Genomic DNA, 12,897 nt, shown 5'->3' on the forward strand with positions numbered 1-12,897 from the left:
GCCAAACTGGAGATAAAATAATAATAAGGAACCTGTAAGACAAACCCATAGCCAGAAGTTTACAAATAGACAAATACATGGCCATGGTCATGCATAGTGGGCATGAATTTGAAAACAGAAGCTCTAACAGTGATGGCAATACAAAACCATGCTATAAATGCTTACAGATTGGTCATTTTGTGTATGATTGTCGAAATGATTGAGTGTGCAGAAAATGTAAATTACCAGGCCACAAGATGATGGATTGTTCAATTGATTGGGTGTGCAGAAAATGTAAATTACCAGGCCACAAGATGACGGATTGTCCAAATGCATTCCAAGTAGTAGGCAATACTAAAGAACAAATAGTGACCACTGCTGAATCTGTAAATGATTCTCTGTCAATTGAAGAACAATTCTAATGCAACAACGTTTGTAACATTCATTTTAATTGGATAACGTCACTTATTTACATGGCACCAATTGACAATTGATGATATGGGACTAACACGCAAGCGCAGAAGGCATATGGCAGATTTTAATTACATGTTTTAACGTTGTTTTCTGTCAGTTTCATTAGAATGGAGATAACAATATTGTATTTTAAGCTCCGACGGCATCAATTGGGGATTTGATGGTCGCAAATACCTGTTTACTGTCTCCGCTAACACGTCGCCAGTAAACTTAATTTGCGACCATCAAATCCCCAATTGATGCCGTCGGAGCTTAAAATACAATACAGATATCTCCTAAATAGTGACCACTGATGAATCTAATTCAAACATTGCAATAAGCCAAATCCTACAAAAACAGGAAAGGGAAAGACTAATGAGACAAGTTCAAGAACAAGTTAGTCCCTACAATTAATTAGTTAAGTCGGCGAATGGGTGAACGATTTGATATGATACGTATACTGGACGTCAGAGGTTTGTAACAAATTAGCACCCTGTTATCATTTCAAATTAGCATCTTATTGTACCATTGTACTTTGAATTGCGAGAATAAAGATTTATATATTATCAATTTAATTTAGCATCCTATTATAAACACATTGTTGTCAATCTGTAGAAATTGGTATTAGAAAATCTTGTTTAATTAGTAAGGTACTGTTACTGCAACATCTGCTTAACACTCGCATACAAACTGATTATGGTTTGTCGTCATACCTGTTGTATTGAAATTAATAATATGATAATTAAAATGTCATATCTGGGCCTTTTATAGCTGACTATGCGGTATGGGCTTTGCTCATTGTTGAAGACCGTACGGTGACCTATAGTTAATATCTCTGTCATTTTGGTCTCTTATTGTGGACAGTTGTCTCATTGGCAATCATACCACATCTTCTTTTTTATCATTAGAGATGGTCCAAGTTGCGAGCATTCTTATATAACGCTCTTCTTTTGCGTAGTAACAAAATTATGTTTTAATTCCAAGAGAAAATGGGGTGCTCATGCGTAATGTCCCAATTCAAATTAGAATATCAGTTATATTTTAACAACGCCGGAAAAAATTGAGCAATAATTCCTTTGTTCATTTTAACATGGGTAGTCATTTTTCGTATTTTTCATAATTTTTGGTAAATTTGGTACATTATTGTATAATGTGTAAACCCCGGCTAGACCCTCACTAAGTCTTTGTAATTAATTGCTTCAGATGGAAAAACCTATCGATTTTTTATACAAGTATTAATTTTCGGTTTCATAATCGGAAAAAAAAGACAAAAAAAGACAATTGGGTTTAAGGAGTGATATAATCGAAAAAAAAAGGACAAAACAAAGACAATTGGGTTGAAGGAGTGGAACGAATTTTTATTTCTATGCTCAGGAGTTTAGAACTGAGTCTTTTAGTTAACACACTCTATTTGTACCAGTCTATTGTAATCTATTGTTGATTGTTGTGAATATAAAGCTCTTCTTTTTTTGTTGATAGCAAAACCGTTTCTGTTTTTTTGACTCCAAAGTTTATATTTTTTCGACTGGTTACCTATAACGTGGTTAGACATCCTGATACCAAATTTAGTAAGAGCAACGTAAAATCAAGCTTTCAATCGGTACATTTTGTGCGGAAAACTAACTTCTTAATATTTTCTCTACGTGACAAAATCATCAAGAATAAGTAGACTATGCCTTCAAATTACATCGATTATATCACGGTTTGATTTTACTTAATTTGGTTGCTGTTTTTAATTTTCCTCGGAGTTCAGTATACTTTTTTACATGACTGAGTATCAGGATGTCTTACCAAAGAAAAGGTAACCTGTCACAAAATTATAAAACATTAAAAAGTTGGTAATAAGAAGACAGTCTATTTGTTATGATGTACAGTAAGTAAGTAAGTAAGTAAGTAAGTAATTTGTTTATTATAGTGACTTGTGAACATAAATATAATACAATTACAAAGTTTATAGTCAAAGTTACACCCGGCCCATTGGACCTATAAGTCACCTTTTTAAAATATCAGTAAGGTTAAACATAATCACGTTATACATGTATATATACACAATTTCTCAAATCATTTGAAATTAAAGTTCAAAAAGTTAGAATAAATATACACAAAAATTAAATGTTCATAGATTATATAGCACCTGACGTCGGATATGAAATGCACGAACGATATATTTTGCTAATTTTCTTGTGTGAAGAGACATTAAAATGTTCAGTTTTTGTTCATGATTCAGATCTAAGAAGAGTTCTGTAGTTAAAAGTTCACCAAAAATGTTATTTCGACAATTCAAATAAAGCGGACAATTAAAGATAAAGTGTAGTTCAGTTTCGGCTTCTTGAAGATTACAAAAAATACAAAGTCTTTCCTCAGGTTTTTCACTTGAATATCTGCCTGTTTCAACTCTTAATGGTAAAATTCCACATCTTAACTGTGCCAAGTACGACCGTTCAACTTTACTTAAATTTAATTCAATATAGTGTTCAGTTTCGAAAATAGTTTTGAATGTCTTATAGGTACGTAATTTTGAGACGCTTTCGATAGAATTACTCCAAATGTCTGAATTAAAACGAGAAATGTTAAGTTCCACCAATGACATATCAACCTGTAATTTCAGTTCGTAATAATGTTCTAATTCAAGCTTGTAGAAAATATCCTTTAAATCGCTACACCAATTATTTTCACATCGTTCATAATCAAAGTCGAATGCTATTCTTGTAATGCGGTTTCTGTCAAATCGAATTAGTCTATTCCAATATCTAACCATATTTTTCCAGTGTCTATATTGACTCGGGATCCAACCAATATCTCCGTGTATAGCAAGATTTGGTGCGTACCTATGAACTCCCAAATAGTACCGAATAGCTCTATTCTGAATGTTGTCTATTGATTGATATTTCCGATACCCCCATACACCAGACGAGTAATCAAGTATAGGAACAATGCAAGAATTAAACAATTTCTCATACGATTTATATCCAAAGTCTTTGAATCCGTGTATTTTACCAATTATGTGTCCAAGTCCTCGGCCAGCACTTTTTGCAAGTATTTCCGCATTTAATAAAAAACTGCCATTATAGCTAAATGTTACACCTAAGTACTTATACTGATTCACTATTTCTAAAGAATTTCTACCAACACTAAAATTATATTCTGTTTGTTTGGATTTCCCATTTCGAAAGTGGATACATTTCGATTTGTCAGTATTAATCAAGACTCGCCATTGTTTACACCACCGATGAAGTTTATCCAACATACACTGCAGGTCCAATTCTGATTTAGCTATCAGTGCAATATCATCAGCGTACAATAAAACTGACAAGTTCTTATCAGCTAAATCGATTCCTACACCTAGATCGTTCAGTTCATTAACCAAATCATTAATAAATATAGAGAAAAGTGTTGGTGATAAATTGTCCCCTTGTTTTACACCGGATTTACAGTCAAACCAACTTGTAAGCTTGCCATTTAATCGGACGCAGGATTCGGAATTCTGATAAATGCTTTTGATAGAGTTATACAGTTTGCCATCAATGTTGTTTTTAAGTAGCTTATATAGCATCATATCCCTGTCTATGAAGTCAAAACATTTTCTGAGGTCAATAAACGCCACAAAGAGTGATTTATTGTTGCGGACGATAGAATTGAGTGTGTAAATGTGATCCTCACAAGATCGATCTTTCCTAAAGCCGTTCTGTTCGTCTGTCAGTATGTCCTCGTTTTCTAAGTAGAATGTTATCCTTTTATTCATAAAAGCACTATATAATTTGCTTATGCAAGACAACAGGCTTACACCTCTGTAGTTCATAGGCATTCGTGCATCCGATGAAGGATCTTTAAGTATCGGACATATCACAGATTTTCTCCAAATTGACGGTATAAGGCTAGTGTCCAAAATGAGTTGAAATAGTTTTAATATAGTCTCTATCACAATCGGAAACTTCAGTACAATGTACGGGATTTCGTCGAAACCACTGGCCGATTTTGATTTTGAGTGCATAACGATATCGTGGATTTCATCTAATGTAATGTTTCGGTTCAAGTATTCATTCTGTATAAATAAAGGATCCTCCATGTTAGTCTCTAGTAGATATTTGTGTGACATGACAGTTCTATAGTGTTCATAATCAAATTCGTCACTATTGCTTCCGGTGTACAAATTTTCAAAGTCAATCCGCCATTTATCCAACACTAATTGCTCATCTGTTTCTATATTCCCACTTTCGTCGACAATTTCTATTGGTATAGACTTGTGATTTCTCGGTCCGAGGTTTCGAATTTTTTCCCAAAAGTCGTTCGGTTTTTTCGTAGTCATAGCTTCAATATCTACCGCTTTCATTTTTCTATATGTTCTTTCGGTTCGTCGCAGTGTTTTATCGAAAATATCTCTGGCTTGTATATAACTGTTCCGTAATGACGCTCTTGTATTACGATTTCCTTTACAGTGGGTGAATTCCTTTTCCTTAATCGACATCTTGTTCCAAAGACTCATCAAATTGTCATTCCAATACGGTTTTCTGTGTTTGTAACGTTTCTTAGAGCTATTATCCTCGAATTTTGGAATTTTATCGTTCATCTCTGAAAAAATTATTTCGCACAATTCATTGTAGATTTTATCAATATTATCCTGAGTTTCTCTACAACGCTCGATGTTTTCTATTAAAGTAAGTAAGGCAGACCGTTGAATATCACTAGTCATAAAATCTAACGGTATCTGATTAAGTTTATAACGAAGATTTGAGTTGCGTTTTTCTTTTGTTTGCGTTGCGATGCAGTGACGCATGCTAATATTGAATTCCGCCACAATAGCTGAGTGATCAGGCAATTTAGACTTGGCACCTCTTCTTTCGTTAATCAGCAACGGAAAATATACCATCACGCTGATGCTGTGTCATCAAGTGCAGGTGCTGTACAAGTTGTGATTAACCAAATCGGAAAAAAAAAAATTAACTATATACAAGTTTAAAATTGTGGTTGGTGCAGGATAAAAACAAGGATGATCTTTACAGCATCACTGTGTCTCTGGTCTCAGGATGGAAGTGTGACCAGAGGTTTTCCTTAAAAGTGTCCGAGTCAGTGTCAGTTGCGATGTTTCCTGGTAGATGATTCCAGTCTCGGATTGTTCTCGGGTAGAAGCTGAATTCGTACTCGGAGGTGTTGCATTGTGGCTGCATGATGCTGACTGTGTGGCTATGACGAGTTTTCCTATTGTTGACTAGGTAGTAAGTCGGAATTTCTGTGGCTACTTGGTGGTAAAGTATTTTCTGAAATAGTATCAAACGATTTGCTGTTCTTCTCGTTTCAAGAGTCGGCCAATTCAAAGATCGTATAGTTGAGGTCATAGAGCCGGGTTGGTAGTTGTAGTTCTTGGTTACAAATCTTGCCGCCCTGTGTTGTACCATTTCTATCCGTTTGATATCCTTCTTCCAATGTGGGTCCCATACTGAGCTACTGTATTCCAGATGTGGTCTTACCAGAGCAATGTATGCATGCTGTTTAATTTCTTGAGGGCATCTATATAAATTTCTTCTGACAAAGTTCAGTTGTTGTGAAGCTTTGTTAATTTTTGAGGTTATGTGATGGTTCCAATTGAGCTTGCTGTCCAGCTCCACCCCTAGGTATGGGTTATGTTCTTTTAGTTCCAGTTTTGTAGAATGTAAGAAGTATGGTCTTATAATTCTTTTACGGATGTTATGTGTTGTCTGTAGAACGTAGCATTTCTTTGGATTAAATGACATTTTCCAATCAATAGACCATTTTTCTAATTCAGTTAAGTCTTTCTGTAATATTTCTGTATCATTATTGGTTTTGATGTCTCTATATAATAAGCAATCATCTGCAAAGAGTCTTATGCTGGTACCAGTTGTTAAATTATCCCCAATGTCATTGATGTATAACAGAAATAGAAGCGGACCTAAAACGGTGCCTTGTGGAACTCCGGATCGTACGGCTGCAGGTTGTGATTTACATCCATCCAGGAGTACTGTCTGTTTTCTATTTTGAAGCCAGTTGTCTATCCAATTTACTGTGTACATGTCAATACCTTTGTTCCTTAGTTTGTGTACAAGATGGCGATGTGGCACGGTATCGAAGGCCTTACTAAAGTCCAGTATCAGTATATCTGCTTGTCTTTTATTATCTCTTATTCTAGCTAGATCTTCTATGGTGTTTATAAGCTGTTGTTCGCACGAGTGGTTTTTCCTGAATCCATACTGGTATGATGACAGAAGTTTGTTGTTATCCAGGTAGTTCATTATGCTACTAAATATGATATGCTCCATAATTTTGCACGGGACAGATGTAAGAGAGACAGGACGGTAATTTGCTGGATCTGTTTTATCACCTTTTTTAAAAATCGGAATGACATTACCGATGAGCCAGTCTGTTGGTACTGTTCCTAATTTGATGGATTTGTTAAATATTATCTCCAAATATGGTGCTATTTGTTCTGCTGTTTCTTTCAGGACTCTGCAAGGTATTAGATCGGGTCCTGTTGCTTTATTAGGATTTATATTTTTAAGCTGTTTGATAATTCCAGGTATTGTTATGTTAATTGGTTTCATGTGTACCATAGGTCTTGGTAATTTTGGTAGCCTAAATTCAACATCTGTATAGAATCGTATGTCTATGTACTGGTTAAAATCAATATCAGAAAATGCTGATTCGTACTGCTGATTGAGGATGTTTGCTTTTTCTTCTGCATGTATGATGTCCTTACCATTCTTATTAAGCATGCTGATGTTACTACTATCCTTCTTCATACCTTTTATGTACGACCAAAATTTCTTGGTTGTAGCATATATTTGTTCTCTGCAACTGTCTGTATGTGCTTTTGTTGGTTCTTCTGGGGTCAGAATGTCTTTGACATATTGGTCATGGTTGTTTTGGAGTTTCTCTTTTACTATTTTTCTATAAAATTTAAAATCTTTCCAGTGTTTCTTTTCATTTGAGTTTTTGGCTTTGTTGTAAAGTCTCTGTTTCTTTCTTATCATTTGTTTAGTTTCTGTTGTTATCCAGGGAAGATTCCATCTTGTGGTAGTATGTTTTGATGGTATGTTATTTTCAATTGATTCTGTAACTAGGTGTTTGAAGTTTGTCCATGATGTTTCTACACCTTCTTTATTGGTGTCTTCTTTGAACTTATCAAGTTTTGAACTTAGGTCTGATCTTATACCTTCCATGTTCCCCTTTTTATACATGTATATTTTCCTAGGCGTTTTTTTGTGAATTTTTGCCTTTGTATTTATAGTGATCTTAACAAGGTTATGGTCGCTTATTCCTGGTCCTACTTCTACTTTCTTTACAAGATTAGGGTTGTTGGTGAAACATAAATCTAGAATGTTGTTTTCTCTTGTTGGTTCTGATACAACCTGTTCAATATTGTGGTCATTTATGATATCTAGCATCTTTTGGTTGATGGTTGTGCCATACTGAGCTGCTGGTTTGATTGTTCCATTTTCCCAGTTTATGCTTGGAAGATTGAAGTCGCCCATTAGTATAATGTTGTTGCTATTTGTATCAATCATACTCAGTGATCTATCAAGGTTTTCAAGGTCTTCTAGTGTGCTTTTTGGATTTCTGTAGAAGGATCCAATATAGAGGTTTTTACTTCCTTCAATTTGTATTTTAGTCCAAATAATCTCGCATTCAGTTCTTAATTTGGTTTGTTCTGTACATATAAGTGTTGTTTTACTTGCTATTAACACTCCTCTATCTCCCTCTTTACGGTCTTTGATTATTTCGTAATGGTCGGTTGGTAGAATAGATGGATTTTGGAAGCTTTTGTCCACATTAGTCTCGTTGACGCACAGTATATCTGGCCTGTGTGTGTCTACTAATGATTGGAATGCTATCCTTTGTTTTAATGAGTATAGACTAGTGGTGTTGATGCCTATCATTGTCAGGTTCTGATTGTTGTTTTCATTCAGGGTTGTATTGACTGACTTATTAGTATCTTGTTCATCACTGTTGGAGTCTGATAGTGAACTGAACGAATTGTTATTGCTAACACTTATATTGAAAAAAGATGTACTCACGTTGGTGAAGAGACAGTTATGACAACTCCAGCTTAGATGTTCGTGTTTCTGGAACATTGCATATTCTTTTTCATTGATTTGCCCATTACATTTAATATGAGTCCACTCGTTGCACTCATCACACTGTAATGCTTTTTGGTTACTTTTTACAGCTTTTGCACAGAGTGTGCAAGGGTATTTTGATGGACCAGGGTTGGAGTGTATGTCGCCACATAGTATAATCAGATATATGTTGGTCTGTGTTGTAATGTTTGTATACGATTTGTGTCTTTTATTAATGTCTCTGTATACATAAACTGACAACTTACTAATGTTAGTTTCCACTAATGCTTTCTGAATATGATGATTATATGGTTCAGAAAACACATCTTTTTTAATAAAGTTACTCTCAAGGGTTTTGCTGGTGTTAGCAATAGATGCCGCTACCCCTGTTATTATCAAGGTATGGATTAAAATGTTGTAAATAGATGTACATTTCATTTTGGAAATGTTAATCAGGTAGACCGGAAGTGAATATTTGTTTACATCGAAACGGTGAGTAAAGTTATAAGATCGTGTAATTGAAAGTCATCAACAATCGATTGAACCGTTAACACCTTGAAGTAACTTATATCTTGAAAAATATCCTGCGGGACACATATGAAATCAACTACCGCTTTTCCTTTCTTCGAAATTGAAGTAAAATTATCCCCGTCGGCAAATCTACCGTTCAGTACACAAAATTTTGATTCTTTTAGAAATTCCATAAATTCATGCCCGTGCTGGTTAATACACTTGTCTATTTGGATTCTTTTTGCAATTTCATCGGTCTCGAATAACAGTTCGGACAGGGATCCAATTCGTGAATTAAAGTCACCAAGAAGAAAAAAGTCATCGCTATCATTATTCATGTAAATTTGAGCAAGCAAATGTGCGAAAAATCCTTGGGCATCACGTCCTCTGTTTGAATTTTCAGGAGGCAAATAACATGCGAAAACTATAAAACTGAAATCTGTATTGCGGCTTTCGAATTTTAGTCCAAGTATTCCATCGACCGACTTGTCAATTACAGAAACATTGAAAATTATAAATATCAGATCTTTCACAAAGATTCCAACTCCTCCCGAGGCTTTTGGTGCATTGATATGTATTTCTGTTCTATTAAATCCGAACCATCTATAACCCGCCATAAAAATATTGTCTTGCGCTTTTAAGTGAGTCTCGCACACCGAAATTATATCACATTCAATTGCATTGATGATGCCTCTTCTTAAATCACAATTTTCTCTAGTCCATCCCCCAACATTAATGTGTCCGAGTTTAATAGATGAAATGGGCCGGTTCTGGTCCTATGGATGTGGGTTCTCGTTTTCATTTTGCTGATTTTCAGTTGGCGGTGATTGGTTGTTCTTTGGTTTAATACGACCATTTGCGTCAACACGGAACGATTTACCCTGTGGCAGATTTCTAAGAACAGCACGAGCGTTCATCTCTATTATACGTTCCACACGCGACTTGCTGCTTTTAATGTATACATTTTTGTAAATTTCATTGTCTTTAAGTTTCATTTTATTTCTCAAAACTTTGACCTTTTCATCCTTATTTCTTAGACTGAATTTTACAATCCCTGGGCGATCATCAAATCTATTCGGCAGACGAGTTGCAGCGGTAACATGAACATATGAAAACACATCTTCGCCAAGTGCGCGGATAAGATTTTCAGTTTTATATAGCAAATCTTCACTTTCCGTAACGGGTATGCCGCTGGCTGTTATAGTTATTTCTGGATTGTCAAGCGGATTGACCGGGTTTAAGACACCGATACCGTTAAATGCAGATTGAGTGTTATTGTGTTCTTCCATGCCCTCTAGACGTGTTTGTAATGATTGAACAGTAATTAGGAGTTGATCTGTACGTCTTGTTTCACTACCAATGTCAACTGATAACTCATCACGTAGTGCTCTAATTTTGTTGTCTACATTTGCCATTAAATCAGTTCTAAGTTTATCAAGTTTTGACTCGAACATTCGTTTCATCCCTTCTTGGTTTGTTTTGAGATCTTGTATAGCATTTACGATAGTATCAAGTTTTTCAGAGACTGTAGGGTCTTTGTTTTTATTCACATTTTTCGCATCTGAGGCCATTTTTGTTTCTGAGTGTTTTTTCGTAGGGTTATGATCTGGTTTGGATGTTTCACTAAAGATACTGCTTTCTAGATCGTCATCAGAATTATATAAAATTGAGTTCGTGTGATTTAATATTTCACTCACCGATATATCTGAGTCGTGTATGTACTCTGTTAACTCTCTTCGCCGTGACTGTTTACTTTGTTTGTTGTGTTTAGAATCAGTTCCACTTCCACTACTATTTCTATCCTTTCTTTTCTTACTATTGTTTTTTGACATTATATACTAACATTGTAAGTCATCAAAAGTCTTTGCATAGTCTATATATCCAACATAAATATCAAATTTCGAACACTGATTTGAGAGAGAAAAAATATACGTCCATTTTTCAGTAATCACGTGATCATCTATGTACAAGTACCCGTCCACGTCCACTTGTATTTTTATCCATCTGATGAGTTAAGCCTTTTTCAACTGAATTTTATAAAACGTTTTTATGTTGTACTGTTATACCAAGCTATATATAATTTGTCTAATTGGGGCCTTTTGTAGCAGACTATGCGGTATGGGCTTTGCTCATTGTTGAAGGCCGTACGGTGATCTATAGTTGTTAATGTCTGTGTCATTTTGGTCTCTTGTGGACAGTTGTCTCATTGGCAATTATACCACATCTTCTTTTTTATATGTAAAAGCTGGTGTGGCTTTTTTGTCTGATGAGTATACGATATAAAAAAAATGGTTTGTTTGTCTGTCTGATGATGTAACAATCGGGTTTGTTTGTCTGATGATGTAACAATCGGGTTTGTTTGTCTGTCTGATGATGTAACAATCAGATTTGTTTGTCTGTCTGATGATGTAACAATCGGGTTTGTTTGTCTGTCTGATGATGTAACAATCGGGTTTGTTTGTCTGTCTGATGATGTAACAATCGGGTTTGTTTGTCTGATAATGTAACAATCGGGTTTGTTTGTCTGTCTGATGATGTAACAATCGGGTTTGTTTGTCTGTCTGATGATGTAACAATCGGGTTTGTTTGTCTGTCTGTTGATGTAACAATCGGGTTTGTTTGTCTGTCGGATGATGTAACAATCGGGTTAGTTTGTCTGTCTGATGATGTAACAATCAGATTTGTTTGTCTGTCTGATAATGTAACAATCGGGTTTGTTTGTCTGACTGATGATGTAACAATCGGGTTTGTTTGTCTGACTGATGATGTAACAATCAGATTAGTTTGTCTGACTGATGATGTAACAATCAGATTAGTTTGTCTGACTGATGATGTAACAATCGGGTTTGTTTGTCTGACTGATGATGTAACAATCAGATTTGTTTGTCTGTCTGATAATGTAACAATCGGGTTTGTTTGTCTGACTGATGATGTAACAATCAGATTAGTTTGTCTGACTGATGATGTAACAATCAGATTAGTTTGTCTGACTGATGATGTAACAATCGGGTTTGTTTGTCTGACTGATGATGTAACAATCGGGTTTGTTTGTCTGTCTGTTGATGTAACAATCGGGTTTGTTTGTCTGTCTGATGATGTAACAATCGGGTTTGTTTGTCTGACTGATGATGTAACAATCAGATTAGTTTGTCTGACTGATGATGTAACAATCAGATTAGTTTGTCTGACTGATGATGTAACAATCAGATTAGTTTGTCTGACTGATGATGTAACAATCGGGTTTGTTTGTCTGACTGATGATGTAACAATCAGATTAGTTTGTCTGACTGATGATGTAACAATCGGGTTTGTTTGTCTGTCTGATGATATAACAATCGGGTAAGTTTGTCTGTCTGTTTTTACAAGGTTAGTAGTAATTCTATATTGTCAAAAAATCATGTTTTTTTTTTAAAGATATACTTCACGGATGAAAAACAGAAATGGGTGTTGATGTTTGTTAGGAATGTCTTATGTGCATACACCAAAACCCCAATTTATTTATTTTGATTATAAAAATAAGCCCACAAATTATTGTGTGTATTATACAGACCATATACAGTAGATGGGAACCACAAAAAAATCTTACCACCCTACAGCAAGTTCACCTCAATATTTAGTTTGACTTTTGTCACTAAATTTTTAGTTTTTGTTATAACATTTTAACATTGTTATTCAGTTGATGTCCACTCTTTTTAGTTTAGAACAACATTGTTTATTTAGTGACATTTCGATTGCATCTTTTTGTGTTCGTTTCATATTAAAGAGGCAGGCGTTTTTTCTTTGTATTCTATTATCCAAATATGGGCACTTATTAAAAGGATTCGTATCTAAAACTCAAGTTCATGCGTATATAAGTTATAAATATTGTACCTGCATGACAACTAAA

The sequence above is a fragment of the Mytilus trossulus genome, chromosome 1 (genome assembly GCF_036588685.1).
Source record: "Mytilus trossulus isolate FHL-02 chromosome 1, PNRI_Mtr1.1.1.hap1, whole genome shotgun sequence".
NCBI classification, from domain to species: Eukaryota; Metazoa; Mollusca; class Bivalvia; order Mytilida; family Mytilidae; genus Mytilus; species Mytilus trossulus.